Source organism: Somniosus microcephalus, chromosome 13, assembly GCF_052327205.1.
Source record: "Somniosus microcephalus isolate GS21.2 chromosome 13, FLI_Smic_1.0, whole genome shotgun sequence".
In the NCBI taxonomy this organism is placed as follows: domain Eukaryota; kingdom Metazoa; phylum Chordata; class Chondrichthyes; order Squaliformes; family Somniosidae; genus Somniosus; species Somniosus microcephalus.
The window spans coordinates 55007643-55028005 of NC_140999.1; positions in this window are offsets into that span (position 1 = coordinate 55007643).

The following is a 20363-nucleotide window of genomic DNA, read 5'->3' on the forward strand; positions in this document are numbered from 1 at the left end:
TCAGAGTTTTAGGATATTGAATGTTGGCTAATTTTTCTTTATAGGATTGAGTTACTCCTCTACCGTTTCCAGTTATTCGCAGGCCCAGAAACTCTACCTCTTCCCTAACTAGTTGACTCTTTTTTATGTTGATTAAGTACCCAGCAGTTGTAAGTCTGGATAAAACACTATCAATGGCTTTCAAGTGCTCTTGGAAATTGTCATGTGACAGATATATATCTTCCACATAAGAATTGATGTTAGGTAGATCTTTTAAAAGGTCAATGATGTGGGCTGAAAAAAGAACGGGGCTGTTTTGAAATCCCTGGGGAAATCTGGTCCAGCAATACGGATGACCATCAGGTCCAGTCATTGCAGTTTTCGGCCAATCAGCTTTTTCGATTGGATGTGACCAGAAGCCGTTTGCTAGATCAATACAAGATTTATATTTTTCCCTCATCATTCCAGAGAGAAGGGCTGTGGAATTTTGCTGTTGTGCAGTATGTGGGGCCGTTACCTTATTTAAGGCTGTATAATCGACCACTAATCTCCACCTCCCATCTGGTTTAGCAACACCAAACAATGGTGAATTAGTTCTAGATGGCATTTGATTATGACACCTTGTTCTGTTAGTTCTTTGAGCGTTGTTAGGAGATCTATTTTTCCTTTGTGGTCTTGAATAGGCCACTGTTTTTTAGGCTTGTGCCAGCCAGCATCAAGTAGATGGGGTTTGATGTCTATCTTTCCACATTGATTTGGATGGCATTGTAGATAAGGGTAATATGTATTAATTAGTTTCTTGAAGAGGTCTTTGCCTCCCTGCTCTAGGCAAGTTCGATCAAGCTGTGTTCAAACATGCTTTTCCCTGTCATCCCGGTGGATGCTTGTACAGGTCTGGTTGAAATTTTAAGGTAATGTTGCATGTCTGGTTGTCCTATAATGAGGGAACAGGCCAATCATGGTACCAGTCCTACATCTAGAGTCACCGTTATTCTATATATAGTGATAGGTATCCTGTAAAAATTAATTATTTTGGTTTCATCTTGTGTGAATCCCCCTAATGGTTTTTTTACAAATTGGGTCTCCCAAATCTGTCAACTGAGTTTTTATAATTGCAGGATCTATTACAGTGTAATCAGCCCCCATATCAAACAGGGCCTTCACTTGTGTGTTTGTGGGCAAGGTTGCCAATGCATAGGGGAATTCAGTGCCAGGCCTCCAATCCTGGGATTGCTCATCCTCAGGGTCCTGAACTGCGTTTGCTGCGTTGTCTTTAACTATTTTAACTGACTTTTGTTCCTCCCTCTTGAGGGTATTATGTTTTCCAGATCCCTTTGGGGATTTGTCTGATCGTTTATTATAATGGATTTTAAGCTGTCTATATTTTTCTCGAAGATTCTGGTCATTTATTTCATCATGAGCTTGCCACCTTAACTGGAATCCATGGCCCCCAGGAGCATAGACTGCTCCGGGTCCTGCTATTCAGCCATGGTTGTCACCACCTTGTTGGGTACCTTTCATTAGGCCTCCCAATTGTGCAGGTGTGCACCTTATCATTCAGGAATTTAGTGGATTTGGAGTATTTGTTTGATTATCCCTCAGGATATTCTGGATCCCCTGGTTCTGGGGATCAACATTAATTGTGCCATAAGGTCTAACAGCTCTTTCAGCTTCAAAGCCTTCTATTTCAAAAATTATCTCTTGGTTTTGTGGAGGTACAGGGATAGGATTATTTCCCCTAATAAAGCAATCGTTTGTATTTTCTAATAAAAAGACTTGGCCAATTCCGACAGGGTTTGCCATTTCTTCAGGACCTAACCTCGGTTAGGATTTTTAATTGCGTCAGAACCTAACCTTGGTTAAGATTTTTATTTGCGTCAGAGCCTAGCCTCGGTTAAGATTTTTAATTGCGTCAGAACCTAACCTCGGTTAGGATTTTTAATTGCGTCAGGACCTAACCTTGGTTAGGATTTAATATGAACTTTATAAGAAATTTCTAGACCTCAATGTTATATTGAGGGAGTTCTGATTTAAATTCTACAAAGCCTGATCAGGGTCTTGTCATCTCGAGAGACTTGAATCTGGGTCTTAGAACCACTGTCAGTAAACACTCCTGCTATACTTAACAATCTACAGGATATATATAGATACTAGCTGGAGTGCCCGGCGGTGCCGAGGCTTTTTCGAGGGCATGTTGCTGTTGGAAGAGAGAGAGAGAGCGACTGGGGGGAAGAGAGAGAGCGACTGGGGGGGAAGAGAGAGAGCGACTGGGGGGGAAGAGAGAGAGCGACTGGGGGGGGAAGAGAGAGAGCGACTGGGGGGGGAAGAGAGAGAGCGACTGGGGGGGAAGAGAGAGAGCGACTGGGGGGGAAGGGAGAGAGCGACTGGGGGGGGAAGAGAGAGAGCGACTGGGGGGGAAGAGAGAGAGCGCGACGGGGGGGAAGGTGGCCCGATGGACCCCTGCGAAGGAAGGAAGAAGGTAAGCTCTCCCACCCCCTCACTCTTTCCCTCCCTGTCCCACCCCTTCACTCTTTCCCTCCCTCACCCTCTCTCTTCCCCCCCAGTCGCTCTCTCTCTTCCCCCCCCAGTCGCTCTCTCTCTTCCCCCCCCAGTCTCGTTGCACTTCCCCTTCTCCCAATCTATTGCCATTCAGATAATAATCTGCCTTCCTGTTTTTGACACCAAAGTGGATAACCTCGCATTTATCCACATTATATTGCATCTGCCATGCTTCTGCCCAATCACCCAACCTGTCCAAATCATACTGGAGTTTCTCGGCATCCTCCTCACAGCACACATGCCCACCCAGCTTTGTGTCGTCTGCAAACTTGGAGATATTACATCTAGTTCCCTCGTCCAGATCATTAATATATATTGTGAATAGCTGGGGTCCAAGGACCAAGCCCTGCGGTACCCCACTAGTCACTGCCTGCCACTCGGAAAAAGCCGTTTATTCCAACTCTTTGCTTTCTGTCTGCCAACCAGTTCTCTATCCAAGTCAATACTTTGCCCCCAATCCCATGTGCCTTAATTTTACATGCTAACCTCTTATGCGGGACCTTATCGAAAGCCTTTGAAAATCCAAATACACCACATCCACTGGTTCTCCCTTATCTATTTTACCAGTTACATCCTCAAAAAATTCCAGTAGATTAGTCAAGCACGATTTACCTTTTGTAAATCCATGTTGACTTTGTCCGATCCGGTCACTTTTTTCCAAGTGCTCTGCTTATTACATCCTTTATAATGGACTCTAGCATTTTCCCCACTATCGATGTTAGGCTTACTGGTCTGTAATTCCCCGTTTTCTCTCTACCACCCTTTTTGAACATTGCCCACTCTAGCATACGGGGGTGCTGAGAGCTCGGAAATATTGGCGTAAAGGATTGAGCAAAATTCAGGAGTCCTAAACTGGCTTGCAAATTTTTCAGAGTTTTAGGATATTGAATGTTGGCTAATTTTTCTTTATAGGATTGAGTTACTCCTCTACCGTTTCCAGTTATTCGCAGGCCCAGAAACTCTACCTCTTCCCTAACTAGTTGACTCTTTTTTATGTTGATTAAGTACCCAGCAGTTGTAAGTCTGGATAAAACACTATCAATGGCTTTCAAGTGCTCTTGGAAATTGTCATGTGACAGATATATATCTTCCACATAAGAATTGATGTTAGGTAGATCTTTTAAAAGGTCAATGATGTGGGCTGAAAAAAGAACGGGGCTGTTTTGAAATCCCTGGGGAAATCTGGTCCAGCAATACGGATGACCATCAGGTCCAGTCATTGCAGTTTTCGGCCAATCAGCTTTTTCGATTGGATGTGACCAGAAGCCGTTTGCTAGATCAATACAAGATTTATATTTTTCCCTCATCATTCCAGAGAGAAGGGCTGTGGAATTTTGCTGTTGTGCAGTATGTGGGGCCGTTACCTTATTTAAGGCTGTATAATCGACCACTAATCTCCACCTCCCATCTGGTTTAGCAACACCAAACAATGGTGAATTAGTTCTAGATGGCATTTGATTATGACACCTTGTTCTGTTAGTTCTTTGAGCGTTGTTAGGAGATCTATTTTTCCTTTGTGGTCTTGAATAGGCCACTGTTTTTTAGGCTTGTGCCAGCCAGCATCAAGTAGATGGGGTTTGATGTCTATCTTTCCACATTGATTTGGATGGCATTGTAGATAAGGGTAATATGTATTAATTAGTTTCTTGAAGAGGTCTTTGCCTCCCTGCTCTAGGCAAGTTCGATCAAGCTGTGTTCAAACATGCTTTTCCCTGTCATCCCGGTGGATGCTTGTACAGGTCTGGTTGAAATTTTAAGGTAATGTTGCATGTCTGGTTGTCCTATAATGAGGGAACAGGCCAATCATGGTACCAGTCCTACATCTAGAGTCACCGTTATTCTATATATAGTGATAGGTATCCTGTAAAAATTAATTATTTTGGTTTCATCTTGTGTGAATCCCCCTAATGGTTTTTTTACAAATTGGGTCTCCCAAATCTGTCAACTGAGTTTTTATAATTGCAGGATCTATTACAGTGTAATCAGCCCCCATATCAAACAGGGCCTTCACTTGTGTGTTTGTGGGCAAGGTTGCCAATGCATAGGGGAATTCAGTGCCAGGCCTCCAATCCTGGGATTGCTCATCCTCAGGGTCCTGAACTGCGTTTGCTGCGTTGTCTTTAACTATTTTAACTGACTTTTGTTCCTCCCTCTTGAGGGTATTATGTTTTCCAGATCCCTTTGGGGATTTGTCTGATCGTTTATTATAATGGATTTTAAGCTGTCTATATTTTTCTCGAAGATTCTGGTCATTTATTTCATCATGAGCTTGCCACCTTAACTGGAATCCATGGCCCCCAGGAGCATAGACTGCTCCGGGTCCTGCTATTCAGCCATGGTTGTCACCACCTTGTTGGGTACCTTTCATTAGGCCTCCCAATTGTGCAGGTGTGCACCTTATCATTCAGGAATTTAGTGGATTTGGAGTATTTGTTTGATTATCCCTCAGGATATTCTGGATCCCCTGGTTCTGGGGATCAACATTAATTGTGCCATAAGGTCTAACAGCTCTTTCAGCTTCAAAGCCTTCTATTTCAAAAATTATCTCTTGGTTTTGTGGAGGTACAGGGATAGGATTATTTCCCCTAATAAAGCAATCGTTTGTATTTTCTAATAAAAAGACTTGGCCAATTCCGACAGGGTTTGCCATTTCTTCAGGACCTAACCTCGGTTAGGATTTTTAATTGCGTCAGAACCTAACCTTGGTTAAGATTTTTATTTGCGTCAGAGCCTAGCCTCGGTTAAGATTTTTAATTGCGTCAGAACCTAACCTCGGTTAGGATTTTTAATTGCGTCAGGACCTAACCTTGGTTAGGATTTAATATGAACTTTATAAGAAATTTCTAGACCTCAATGTTATATTGAGGGAGTTCTGATTTAAATTCTACAAAGCCTGATCAGGGTCTTGTCATCTCGAGAGACTTGAATCTGGGTCTTAGAACCACTGTCAGTAAACACTCCTGCTATACTTAACAATCTACAGGATATATATAGATACTAGCTGGAGTGCCCGGCGGTGCCGAGGCTTTTTCGAGGGCATGTTGCTGTTGGAAGAGAGAGAGAGAGCGACTGGGGGGAAGAGAGAGAGCGACTGGGGGGGAAGAGAGAGAGCGACTGGGGGGGAAGAGAGAGAGCGACTGGGGGGGGAAGAGAGAGAGCGACTGGGGGGGGAAGAGAGAGAGCGACTGGGGGGGAAGAGAGAGAGCGACTGGGGGGGAAGGGAGAGAGCGACTGGGGGGGGAAGAGAGAGAGCGACTGGGGGGGAAGAGAGAGAGCGCGACGGGGGGGAAGGTGGCCCGATGGACCCCTGCGAAGGAAGGAAGAAGGTAAGCTCTCCCACCCCCTCACTCTTTCCCTCCCTGTCCCACCCCTTCACTCTTTCCCTCCCTCACCCTCTCTCTTCCCCCCCAGTCGCTCTCTCTCTTCCCCCCCCAGTCGCTCTCTCTCTTCCCCCCCCAGTCTCGTTGCACTTCCCCTTCTCCCAATCTATTGCCATTCAGATAATAATCTGCCTTCCTGTTTTTGACACCAAAGTGGATAACCTCGCATTTATCCACATTATATTGCATCTGCCATGCTTCTGCCCAATCACCCAACCTGTCCAAATCATACTGGAGTTTCTCGGCATCCTCCTCACAGCACACATGCCCACCCAGCTTTGTGTCGTCTGCAAACTTGGAGATATTACATCTAGTTCCCTCGTCCAGATCATTAATATATATTGTGAATAGCTGGGGTCCAAGGACCAAGCCCTGCGGTACCCCACTAGTCACTGCCTGCCACTCGGAAAAAGCCGTTTATTCCAACTCTTTGCTTTCTGTCTGCCAACCAGTTCTCTATCCAAGTCAATACTTTGCCCCCAATCCCATGTGCCTTAATTTTACATGCTAACCTCTTATGCGGGACCTTATCGAAAGCCTTTGAAAATCCAAATACACCACATCCACTGGTTCTCCCTTATCTATTTTACCAGTTACATCCTCAAAAAATTCCAGTAGATTAGTCAAGCACGATTTACCTTTTGTAAATCCATGTTGACTTTGTCCGATCCGGTCACTTTTTTCCAAGTGCTCTGCTTATTACATCCTTTATAATGGACTCTAGCATTTTCCCCACTATCGATGTTAGGCTTACTGGTCTGTAATTCCCCGTTTTCTCTCTACCACCCTTTTTGAACATTGCCCACTCTAGCATACGGGGGTGCTGAGAGCTCGGAAATATTGGCGTAAAGGATTGAGCAAAATTCAGGAGTCCTAAACTGGCTTGCAAATTTTTCAGAGTTTTAGGATATTGAATGTTGGCTAATTTTTCTTTATAGGATTGAGTTACTCCTCTACCGTTTCCAGTTATTCGCAGGCCCAGAAACTCTACCTCTTCCCTAACTAGTTGACTCTTTTTTATGTTGATTAAGTACCCAGCAGTTGTAAGTCTGGATAAAACACTATCAATGGCTTTCAAGTGCTCTTGGAAATTGTCATGTGACAGATATATATCTTCCACATAAGAATTGATGTTAGGTAGATCTTTTAAAAGGTCAATGATGTGGGCTGAAAAAAGAACGGGGCTGTTTTGAAATCCCTGGGGAAATCTGGTCCAGCAATACGGATGACCATCAGGTCCAGTCATTGCAGTTTTCGGCCAATCAGCTTTTTCGATTGGATGTGACCAGAAGCCGTTTGCTAGATCAATACAAGATTTATATTTTTCCCTCATCATTCCAGAGAGAAGGGCTGTGGAATTTTGCTGTTGTGCAGTATGTGGGGCCGTTACCTTATTTAAGGCTGTATAATCGACCACTAATCTCCACCTCCCATCTGGTTTAGCAACACCAAACAATGGTGAATTAGTTCTAGATGGCATTTGATTATGACACCTTGTTCTGTTAGTTCTTTGAGCGTTGTTAGGAGATCTATTTTTCCTTTGTGGTCTTGAATAGGCCACTGTTTTTTAGGCTTGTGCCAGCCAGCATCAAGTAGATGGGGTTTGATGTCTATCTTTCCACATTGATTTGGATGGCATTGTAGATAAGGGTAATATGTATTAATTAGTTTCTTGAAGAGGTCTTTGCCTCCCTGCTCTAGGCAAGTTCGATCAAGCTGTGTTCAAACATGCTTTTCCCTGTCATCCCGGTGGATGCTTGTACAGGTCTGGTTGAAATTTTAAGGTAATGTTGCATGTCTGGTTGTCCTATAATGAGGGAACAGGCCAATCATGGTACCAGTCCTACATCTAGAGTCACCGTTATTCTATATATAGTGATAGGTATCCTGTAAAAATTAATTATTTTGGTTTCATCTTGTGTGAATCCCCCTAATGGTTTTTTTACAAATTGGGTCTCCCAAATCTGTCAACTGAGTTTTTATAATTGCAGGATCTATTACAGTGTAATCAGCCCCCATATCAAACAGGGCCTTCACTTGTGTGTTTGTGGGCAAGGTTGCCAATGCATAGGGGAATTCAAGAGGCCCTGGCTGAGTGCCAGGCCTCCAATCCTGGGATTGCTCATCCTCAGGGTCCTGAACTGCGTTTGCTGCGTTGTCTTTAACTATTTTAACTGACTTTTGTTCCTCCCTCTTGAGGGTATTATGTTTTCCAGATCCCTTTGGGGATTTGTCTGATCGTTTATTATAATGGATTTTAAGCTGTCTATATTTTTCTCGAAGATTCTGGTCATTTATTTCATCATGAGCTTGCCACCTTAACTGGAATCCATGGCCCCCAGGAGCATAGACTGCTCCGGGTCCTGCTATTCAGCCATGGTTGTCACCACCTTGTTGGGTACCTTTCATTAGGCCTCCCAATTGTGCAGGTGTGCACCTTATCATTCAGGAATTTAGTGGATTTGGAGTATTTGTTTGATTATCCCTCAGGATATTCTGGATCCCCTGGTTCTGGGGATCAACATTAATTGTGCCATAAGGTCTAACAGCTCTTTCAGCTTCAAAGCCTTCTATTTCAAAAATTATCTCTTGGTTTTGTGGAGGTACAGGGATAGGATTATTTCCCCTAATAAAGCAATCGTTTGTATTTTCTAATAAAAAGACTTGGCCAATTCCGACAGGGTTTGCCATTTCTTCAGGACCTAACCTCGGTTAGGATTTTTAATTGCGTCAGAACCTAACCTTGGTTAAGATTTTTATTTGCGTCAGAGCCTAGCCTCGGTTAAGATTTTTAATTGCGTCAGAACCTAACCTCGGTTAGGATTTTTAATTGCGTCAGGACCTAACCTTGGTTAGGATTTAATATGAACTTTATAAGAAATTTCTAGACCTCAATGTTATATTGAGGGAGTTCTGATTTAAATTCTACAAAGCCTGATCAGGGTCTTGTCATCTCGAGAGACTTGAATCTGGGTCTTAGAACCACTGTCAGTAAACACTCCTTCTATACTTAACAATCTACAGGATATATATAGATACTAGCTGGAGTGCCCGGCGGTGCCGAGGCTTTTTCGAGGGCATGTTGCTGTTGGAAGAGAGAGAGAGAGCGACTGGGGGGAAGAGAGAGAGCGACTGGGGGGGAAGAGAGAGAGCGACTGGGGGGGGAAGAGAGAGAGCGACTGGGGGGGGGAAGAGAGAGAGCGACTGGGGGGGGAAGAGAGAGAGCGACTGGGGGGGAAGAGAGAGAGCGACTGGGGGGGGAAGGGAGAGAGCGACTGGGGGGGGAAGAGAGAGAGCGACTGGGGGGGAAGAGAGAGAGCGCGACGGGGGGGAAGGTGGCCCGATGGACCCCTGCGAAGGAAGGAAGAAGGTAAGCTCTCCCACCCCCTCACTCTTTCCCTCCCTGTCCCACCCCTTCACTCTTTCCCTCCCTCACCCTCTCTCTCCCTCCCCCATCTCTCCCTGCTTTACTCTCCCTCCCCCTCTCCTCACGCTCTCCCTCCCTCACCCTCTCCCTCCCAGTCTCTCCCTGCTTTACTCTCGCTCCCTCCCTCCCCACCTCTCCCTCCCTCCCCCACCCTCTCTCGCTCCCCTCCCCACCCTCTCTCGCTCCCCTCCCCCACCCTCTCTCTCCCCTCCCCCACCCTCTCTCTCTCCCCTCCCCCCGCCCTCTCTCTCTCCCCTCCCCCACCCCCTCTCTCTCCCCTCCCCCCACCCCCTCTCTCTCCCCTCCCCCACCCTCTCTCTCTCCCCTCCCCCACCCTCTCTCTCTCCCCTCCCCCCACCCTCTCTCTCCCCTCCCCCCACCCTCTCTCTCCCCTCCCCCCACCCTCTCTCTCCCCTCCCCCACCCTCTCTCTCTCTCTCTCTCCCCTCCCCCACCCTCTATCGCTCTCTCCCCTCCCCCCACCCTCCTCCCTCTCCCCTCCTCCTCCCTCTCACCACCTCCCTACCCACTCCTCCTCCCTCTCACCACCTCCCTACCCCCTCCTCCTCCTCTCTCCCCCTCCTCCCCTCCTCCCCCCTCTCTCTCCCCCCTCTCCCTCTCCCCTGCCCGAGCCCTCATCTCCCGCTCCAATCCCTCTTTCCGCACCGGGGCCCGGGCCTCGGCACCTGGATGAACGCGTTCCCTCGGCCATCACCCTGATGCCGTTGGCCGAGGCGGACACCCGCAAAGACATGGCCCAGCCGAGTCCAGCGCCCCGGTCAGCTCGAGGTCCGCAGCCGCTGTTCGGCCGCAGGCCACAAAGCATCCGAGCCCGGCGATGGCTCCACGGAGCTCCGTGCCGCCCCACGCACTGACATGGCCCCGCCCTCCCGAGCTGGCTTGAAGAGCGCCGATTGCGGCTGTGAGAGACGGCCGGCGGGCCCGGTTGCCGGGGTAACCCTTCCCGCTCTCCAAGCCCCGCCCGAGATCAGCACTCCCGAGAGCCCCGCCCTGCCCGAGCCGAGCGGGGAACAGAGAGAGATGCCGCGTCTCAGCTGCTCCTGCTGCGCGCGCACCCTTTACTAAGGTAGCGGCGCTCGGCTGAGGCCCCGCCCCTCCAGCCTTCACAAAGATGGCGGCGATCGGGGGCCGCTTGTTGACTGGGTCCGGGAGGTGCCTAGCTCGGGCGTGGGTGCGGAGGAGAGGCCGAGCCTTCGAGGCCTACCTGGAAAAACGGGGAAAGGTAGGAAAATTAATGAGATTAGATAAAAGATTTAGAAAGTAATTAACTTTTTTAAAAAACAATATGTGTTTTAAAAGCAATGCTTTTTCGAAAGACGCAGGAAGTGGGAAAAAGAAAGGAAAAGTTTGGAATCAAGATGGCGGCGACTCACCTTGGTTCAGAACGATAAGGCCCGCCCACACATGCACCGATTGGTCGACCGTCAGGTCACCAAAGCGTAGGATTGGTCAATCGTCCCGTCACTCGACCGTAGGAGGGCCCGGCCGCACGCGCCAGGAACCCGGCGTACGATTGGTCGACCTCGAGGTCACTCTGTCGCTAATGAGCGGATAATGAGATGCTAATGAGCGGAATTTTGAACGTTTTTCGGATACCGCGGGCGCGATTTTCGTCCGGCCGAAACGTAAATATGCTTACGACCGTTTCGGAAAGGTAAGCTTTCTTTCGACGTAACGCACGCGTTGGTACGCTCTATAACTTTCGAGCGCATAGCCGGACAGACGCACACGTAATGACAGACAGAAGGACAGGCAGATAGACAGACAGAACGATCCGTTTATATATATAGATAAATATAAATATAGGTTCTGTATCAACTCGTTAACACACACGTTGGGCGCCAACTGAAGGGATAATTACAGTCCTAGCTCTTTCGGACTACCCCAGATCAAGCGTATTCCACAGACGTTCACCCTCAACCAAAGTTAGAGACAGCCGAACTCCACAAGATACTTAAATGGGTCTAAAGGTTCAGGCTATCTCTCCCTAAAGGAAAGGAACGACCTGAAGATATTACCGTCCTCTGGATAGCATTTTTAATAAGTTTAACTAGACTGTAACCTTCCGGATATTATGAGGGTCCGGAATACCCCCCAGAACTCTGCAACTCTTCACCAGAGAATATACAGAGATTTGAGTTCATGAGGTTGATACAGAAATTACTCTGTAAGACAATTCTAAAAATATATAAATTTATTCAAGAACCAACATGTAGTTAACAGTTGGTGTATCCATTGCAACATTACAGTTCAAAAACAATTAGCTTTCATTTCTTATTTCTCAGAGATCCTTGTTCTCAAATCTTTACTTCATTACATTTCTTATTTCTTACTTATTTCTAAATCCAGAACATCCACCAAAATCAATCACTTTGACTTCCCGAGACTCATAGTTAAAGACTTACAGAGATGCCTCTGAAAAGTTGAGAAATGCTTTGCCCGTTCAGCGAGTTCTGCCTTTCTGTTTGAAAAGGTCTATGTTTTATACTCTTTTTGCAATGGTTTACTCTTTGAAGTCTCTGGTGATGTAAGCTAATTGTCTTATTCATTCTCCGTTTTTAATGCTTCTATTCTTTACCCTCATTTCAGCTGTTGCTCTTAGACTTCTGTCTCTTGTTTAGGTGTTTCAAAAACGTATCATAAAAACAATGACAGCAATGGTTTCTGTTTGATGCCATTCTTATCGAAGATTCTTCATTCAATTCTTAATATTGGCTTTACTGGTTTTTAGCAGACATTTTGGCCTCAATTTTAACTCAGCTGTGGGCTATTGGTGTGTTCCCCGAATTTCGTGTTTCCCACATGAATCTAAATGGATGTGGGAGATTGATGCAATTTTAACTCAATTGGCTAATTGATTTCCAACGTGTGGGAAGCCTTTGCAAATGGGTTTTTCATGACTGAAAGTCCCCGCCGATGACGTCATCATTGCTGCTGCATTTAAGGTCCACAGCAAGCCTTGCTTCTTCTACAGACTGCCAAGCTTTCTCTATTTGATGGCACAGGAACCTGCAGGAACAATGGCCAGCGGGAGGCCAAGAGCAGCTCCGAAGTTTGACGAAGCAGCACTACAGGCATTGGTGGATGGAGCTAGGGCCCACAGGGAGGTCTTGTTCCCTTCATCAGGGAGGAAGAGGCCTCCCAGTCAGACCAAGGCTGTGTGGATACAGGTGGCTGGGGAGGTCAACTCCTTGGGGGTCACATGGTGCACCTGGATGCAGTGCAGGAAAAGATTCCATGACCTTCAACGCACTGGAAAAGTAAGTATGAAGTTCCCATCACCCTTAATCTGATCCCCATTGCCTTTCCTCACCAGCACTCAGCTTTAGCAATCTCTTCCTCCACATCCCACTTGACACTCACAACCATGCACCCTTACCCATTCCCTCTCTCTCTATGCTCACAATCACATAACTATTCCACCATGCAGCCCTCACACTCCCTATCACTCTGATGCTTTGAACGCAACTGACAACACACAGGGAGGGCCCTTGGTCTTGCAACCTCACTCCATCTTTGTCTCCTTCTAAGTATCTATGCTATGCAATCTCTACACACACTCCTTCATTCTCACTCAACCTCCACTTGTCTTCCTCAATGCAGGAAAAGGGAGCTCAAAATAAAAGGGAACGAGCCAGGACAGGAGGAGGCCCACCATCATTAGCCCAGCTCATCCCCTGGGAGGAAGCCGTCCTGGAAATTGTCGGGGTTGAAAAAGATACACACGTTGGGGATGGACAAACGGGTGCATCACAGCAAGCTGGTGACAGAATAGTTTTCCATCCCTCTCATTGACATTGCATGAGTCACTGATAATGATTCTGAAGCTATAACAGATGGACTTATGATCATCTGCAGTATGCAATGTGCATGTAACCTTGACCTCACATCTCTAACTCTTTCCTTTACTCCCCCACAGGACCATCGAGAGCCCCCATCCCCACTGTCCAGGAGGAAGAGCCTGAGCTTCCAGTCTCCTCAGAGGAAGCTGCAACCTCTGAGGGTGCAGCGTCAGCAGAAATAAGCGCACCCAGCACCAGCGCAGACACTCACACCTCGGTGGGACCTTCGGGACATAGAGTAGTGTTGTCACCTGGTGTATCACAGCTCACAAGTGAGCATCAGCAGATTGTGGAGATAGGGACAGCAGTGGAGAGTCCTCGAGAGGGCGCAGGACTCTGCCAGCTCGGCTCAGCTGCATGTCGACCCTCTGCCTCTGGGTCCATCCATAAGATCAGAGGTGATGGAACTCCATGCATAGATGCAGGAGTCTCTGGCAGGTTTTGTCTCTAGGGTCGCTGTGAGTGTGGAGCGAATGGAGGAGTCCATAGTGAACATGAGCAGAGCCTTTGTGGAGTCATTGGCGCATGAACGCATGAACACGGAAAGGATGGCTACCTACGTGGAAATGATTGCTGCCTCCGTGGTAAGGCTGGCTACGGTAGAGGAGAGGAGGGCTACGGCCATGGAGGAGGTTAGTCGCCAGGGTATGGAAAACATGGTGAGTGTTCAGAATAGAATGACATCTCTTGAGGAGCGATGGGCATCTATTGAACATAGAAACCAGACCTTCATGGAAGTCCTTCTGAGTAGGACTGCCATTGCAGATACGGGTCCCCATGGCCCCCCTGATGTGCAGCAAGACACTCCTCCGTGGAAAAGGAGGCCCAAGCCATCGTGGAGGCAGTGCGCCACTGGCGCCACTACCTAGCCGGCAAACGCTTCACCCTACTTACCGACCAGCGGTCGGTAGCGTTTATGTTCAATAATAAACAGAGGGGGAAGATTAAAAATGATAAGATTCTTAGGTGGCGGATCAAGCTCTCCACCTTCGATTATGACATCATTTACCGGCCAGGGGCCCTTAACGAATCCCCCGACGCCCTCTCATGAGGGATGTGTGCCAGCGCCACCGGGGATCGGCTACAGACCCTCCACAACGACCTCTGCCACCCAGGGGTCACACGGCTGTTCCACTTCCACACCCAAGTGAGATAGATGTCTCAACCCCTGCACAGCCGCAGGAGCAGCAGACTGTTGATGAGCCCTCACAGGCTCGCCACCCCAGAGGACGCCCGCTAAAGGTGTCGAGACAGGAGCAGCAGGAAAGTGAGCAAGGGGCCTCCACATCTGCTGAAGCCACAGGGGAACCACGATGTAGGAGCACGCGTAAGAGGAAAATAAAGCACAAGTAGTCACAAGGGTAGTCACTTGGGTGAAATTTTATGTATTGTTAAAAAAAGCCATCAGGTGAATTCTGTCAATAAAAAGTCTGATGGCTACTGCTGTATTTGTGGTGTGTGTCATTTCGCGAATGGGACTTTCACATTGAGGGCTTAGGATTACTTGCAATTGTCAGTATGCTGGACAAATAGCTAGGAATCCGCAGGGTCTTGGCCATTGTCGATGCTCAGGTAAGAAGCTGCGAGGCAAAAGTGCTTGATTGGCTAGGCTAAGCAAATCTGGCCAAGATGAGTGCGTTCTTTGCATCCCAGGCAGCAATGTTCTGGCGTAATGCTGCCGCTGGTTGTTGGTCCTCTGCAGGATGATCGTTTTTGCCCTCCTCCTCCTCCTCCTCCTCATCATCATCATCTGAGGAGGGTATGTGAGGAGCCACTTGGTCCTCAGGAATCTGCAAGCCACGACGCTGTGCCATGTTGTGAAGTGCACAGCAAACCACGATGATTCTGGAGACCCTGGCTGCTGAGTACTGTAGGGCTCCACCTGATCTATCCAGGCATCTGAAGCGCATTTTCAGCATACCGATGGTTTGCTCGATAATGGATCTGGTGGAAATGTGGCTGGAGTTGTAGCGCTCCTCAGCTTCGTTGGCTGGCCTCCTCAATGGTGTCATTAGCCAAGTCCTCAGGGGATAGCCCTTGTCTCCAAGTAGCCATCCCTGAAGTTGGTCTGGCGGCCTCAATAGCAGAGGCACACTAGACTGGTGCAGTATGAAGGAGTCATGGCAACTGCCAGGGTACATGGCACAAACATGCAAAATCTCCTTCTTGTGGTCACACACCAGCTGAACGTTAAGGGAGTGGAAGCCCTTGCGGTTGACAAAAATACCTGGATTGCAATGGGGTGCCCTAAGGGCCACATGTGTGCAGTCAACGACGCCCTGCAACCTTGGAAAGTCTGCCAGATGAGCTAATTCAACCGCTCGCGCCGTCACACTTGCGCGATCCTTGGTGAAATGGATGTGATTGTGCGCAAGGACAAAGAGGGCATCGGTTACCTGCGTGATGCACGTGTGTGTGGCCGCCTGGGAAATGCCGCTGATGTCTGCTGATGATCCCTGGAATGAGCCTGAGGCAAAAAAGTTGAGTGCGGTGGTGACTTTGATGGCCACTGGTAAGGAGTGTCCACCGGTAAGGAGTGTCCACCTGGTCCTCTGGGCAGCAGGTCTTGCTGTAGCATTGCGCAGATGTCAGTCACTACCTCTCACGAAAGTCGGAGCCGCCTTTGGCACTGCTGCTCAGTCATGTTGAGGTAGCTGACCCTGTGTCTGTAGACCCTGTTTGGGGGGTATCTCCTGCGCTGACGGGCTTCCAGGCGCTGGCCTCTTCTGGCCTGTGCAGCCTCAGGTGGGTGACCAGCAGCCTGTCGCTCCTGCTGCTGCTGCTGTTGCTGGTGCTGCTGTTGTTCCTGGTTCTGCTGCTGCTGCGCCTGGTGCTCGAGCACCTCTAATGCCCAGAAGGGAAGGAAAAAAATGGCTCCCAGGCTTCTGGCATATGCCTCCATTGAGGAAGTGCTGAGTGAAGGTGACGAGAGGCGTTTCCCAGGAGTTCACCCTGGAGATGTGTGTGAGGCTCCAACCTTCCACAGGTGTGGTTAAGCCTGGTAAAAGTTGCCCCAGGCCTGAGACAAAAAATCCTGCCACCTGCAAATGATGGCTGATCAAATCTCTTCTTTAATGGTTGACCTGCAGCTGATAGTCAGCAATCAAATTATGCTCCCACCAGGTTTCACATTCGTGATTCCCACCAGGAGTGTTTTACGTGGGAAAAGGATTAAAAGTGCAAGGGACTGTTAAAATGGCATATAGAGGCCATTTTGTGGTGATTAAGGGCCTTAAAGACCAGTCCTGCCTGTTGGATGTGGGACGGATTCGGGACCATCAGACACGCCTGAGTAAAAATGGCTCGGAGTCGGGAACTAGGAGGCGGGGGGGGGGTCCCGCCGGCAGTTTTTGCGATTTTAACCCCCCGCACGCCTCCAAGCCCGCCTCCACGGCGCAGTTAAAATCGAGGCCTGAGTCTCCGTGGTGGTCCACGTTTAATACAAACACAATGTAATTGCTCGGTGTCTCTATTGAAGTTATATCTTCAAAGTGTCCTTGTTGGTATCATATTTACTGGGGCAGTAATTCCTCCCCAAGCGCGTGAGTACGGAAGGGGTACTCACGCGTCTGGCCGGAGGAAATGCCGGTTTTCAGCATGCACAGCGCATGCGCTGAAAACCGGCACTTCCTCTCCTCTAACCCAAGAGGTGAAGAGGCTAGCGCGTGCGCTGTAGGGGGCAGCGCGTGCGTCTTGGATTTCCTCTGTTTTGGGGGATTTGCGCATGTGTAAAAGCCTCCGGTCTTTACGCTTGTAAAAAGCACACGTAAGTATTTATTTTTACAGGTAAGTGGTGTTTTAGTGTAATTTAGAATTTTTTTCCCACAGGTTTATGATTTTAAAGAATCTACAATAAGGTAAGTTTAGTTTTAGACCCTTTTTATTAAAAATTTATTTTTTTCAAAAAAAAAATTATTGTTTAAATTATTTTTTAAAACTTATTTATACTTAATTTAATGATTGGGATGTTTTTAAAATTTTTATTTAAAGTTTAAATAGTGCTTTGGGCCCCCGTAGTTTTCATGAGTTTGACAGTTCTTACTCTTAAACTCATGAATGAACCTTCCCCTCCCCTGATTGGTTGTACAGTGCTCACCTGATCCCAGCCGGCACATCGCACTAACTACGCCACTGGATCAGGTAAGCACTGCGCGCTGACATCTGAACCGGGCCTGTGACAGGAAATGCAAGCAGGCCCGGGCTTCAGATGTCAGCGCACAGGGTGAGTGCGGATCGGGGGCTTGCACGCGCGGCAAGCCCCCGACACCAAGTTCTGGGCCAATATGTATATAAATTAAAGACACTTCAACTGAATGTTTCATGCATTTCTAGCTATCTCAATTGGTTGCATATTTAATCGTGTTTCCTGTTTTATTTGATGTTTCTTTTACAAAGGCACATGGTTTAATCAATATTATATGTTCCTGTTCGACATGTTGGTTTTTAACACCTCACTTCGGTCTTCCATTGTGTTACACCCAAACTCTAGACTCTCCGGAAGCAAGTCTTTGCTTTTCAATAGGGTCTTGATGTTGTGTGTCCTTCAATAATTAGACAAGAGACTGCAGGGAACAATCAACAGGTGTTTACTGGATGAGGGTTACTCTAAAACTAACTGTACAGATCCCTATTCAGGTTTATATACAGGTGTGGTCACTGCTGGTACTACAGTATACAGGAGCTGTAAAAAGTAGTTCTCCCCTTAAAGGTACATACACTACAATTCCTCCCCTTTTAGATTAACAGTACCATAACATTCATTTAACAATTAAATATCAACTAATTACAATTAACACTTTTAACATGCAACATTAACTGAAAATAGTCTATTTATAAATTCAGTCTTTGGGGAGGCTTCCTGATCCTTTCTGGATAGCGCCTTTCCTGAGTGTCTTGATCTTGGTGCGGAGGCGATTCTGGCCCCCTGTCGTCGGTTGGTTCATCAGCTTCCGATGCTACTGTTTCTGGGGTAGATGCTATCTGTATGTCGGGTTCATCACCAGGTACGCGAGACATGGGGTTGACTCGTTCCTGTGACTCTAGGATCTGGTCAACATGGCGTCTCACAATGTTCTCCCCAACATCCACTGTGTACATTAGTGGACCCTGCCATGTGCATATCGTTCCTGGTTGCCATTTCTCTGTTCGGTAGTCGCGGGCCAAGACTGGCTGCCCTACATTGAAGCTCCTTGTCGGCTTCTCATTGATGTGCTGGAATTGCTTATTCTCAACATCTCTTCGTACATTTGGTCTGAGCAAATCCAGACGAGATCTCAACCTTAGGTTAAAGAACATCATGGCCGGGGTCTGGTTGGTGACTGCATGTGTCGCATTTCTGTAGGCTACCAGGAAATTGTCCACCTTATGCTGCAGTGGAATGTCGTCATCGCACATGGCCCTTACTGCTTTTTTAAAGGTTTGTACGAACCTATCAGCCAATCCATTTGTGGCTGGATGATACGGGGTGGATGTGTAATGCCTTACCCCATTCCTTTTCATAAATCTTCGAAACTCTTCGGACACAAACTGTGGTCCATTATCAGAGCAAATCTGCCCTGGCAAGCCGTTCCTGGCAAATATGGTCCGTAGGACTGCAATAGTTTTCTCCGTGGTGGTGGAGGACATTTTGATCACCTCAGGCCATTTCGAGTGCGCATCCACTGCTATTAAAAACATTGAGTCCATGAATGGACCAGCAAAATCAATATGCACCCGTTGCCATGGAGAGGAGGGCCACTCCCATGGGTGTAGAGGGGCATGTGGTGGTGCATTTTGGACCTTCTGGCATCCTGAGCAGCTCTTTGTCAGGTCCTCGATTTGCAGATTGATCCCCGGCCACCACACATAAGCCCTAGCAAGGCTTTTCATTTTCACCCCTCCCAGATGGCCTTCATGAAGCTCATTGAGCACTCTCTCCCTTAACTTGGGTGGAATTACCACTCGGGATCCACACATCAAGGTCCCCTGGCATACTGACAGCTGTTCTCTTCTGGGTCAGAATGCTGGCAACAGTGAGTCGCCATGTGTTGGCCATCCCTTCACCGTCAAGTCATATACCCGAGACAGTGTCGGGTCATTTCGGGTATCCTCCTCTATATCAGCGTTAGTTACTGGCAAGCGTTCAATTATAGTCGAATAAAATATTTTGACAGGGTCCACTGCTGGTGCTTCCTCCGCAGTAGGCAGTGGCAGGCGTGACAGCCCATCAGCGTTTCCATGCTGTTTCGTGTCCTTATACTCGATTTCATATTGGTTCGCCCCTAGAAAAAGGGACCATCTTTGTAGCCGTTGCGCAGTCATCACCGGAACGCCCTTCTTTGGATTAAAGATGGAGACAAGTGGTTGGTGGTCAGTCAGCAAGGTGAACTTCTGCCCGTGCAGATAGTGGTTGAACTTTCTCACTCCCCACACTAGGCTGAGGGCCTCCCTGTCAATCTGGGTGTAGTTACGCTCGGCTGATGTTAGTGACCGAGACGCAAAGGCTACTGGCCTCTCCGAGCCGTCCGGGAATTTGTGCGACAGCACCGCTCCAATGCCATAGGGTGATGCATCACACGCCAACCGAATTGGTAGTGCTGGGTTGAAATGAGCCAACACCTCTTTTGATGTGATCAATTCTTTGCACTTCTGGAAAGCTCGTTTACATTCGTCATTCCACTTCCATGGTACCCCCGTTTGCAATAGGGTGTTCAGTGGGTGTAGTACTGTAGACAAATTCGGCAAGAACTTATGGTAGTAGTTCACCAGTCCGAGGAACGACCTCAGTTGTGACACATTTTCCGGTGCTGGAGCCTTGACTACTGCCTCAATCTTTTATGGGGACTTATGTAACCCCTCTTCATCAATAACGTGGCCACAATACGAGATCTGCTTCTGGAAAAACTCACATTTGTGGCGATTAGCTCGGAGCCCATATTCCTTCAGTCTAGTGAGCACCTGCTCCAGGTTGGCGAGGTGATCACTGTCATTTTCGCCCGTGACCAGGATGTCATCCAAATAACACTGGGTCCCTGGAATCCCTTGCAGGACTTGATCCATTGCCCTTTGCCAAATAGCCGGAGCTGATGCTACCCCGAACACCAGCCGGTTATATTGGTAGAGACCTTTATGAGTGTTGATCGTGAGGTACTGTTTCGAGGCTTCTTCTACCTCCATT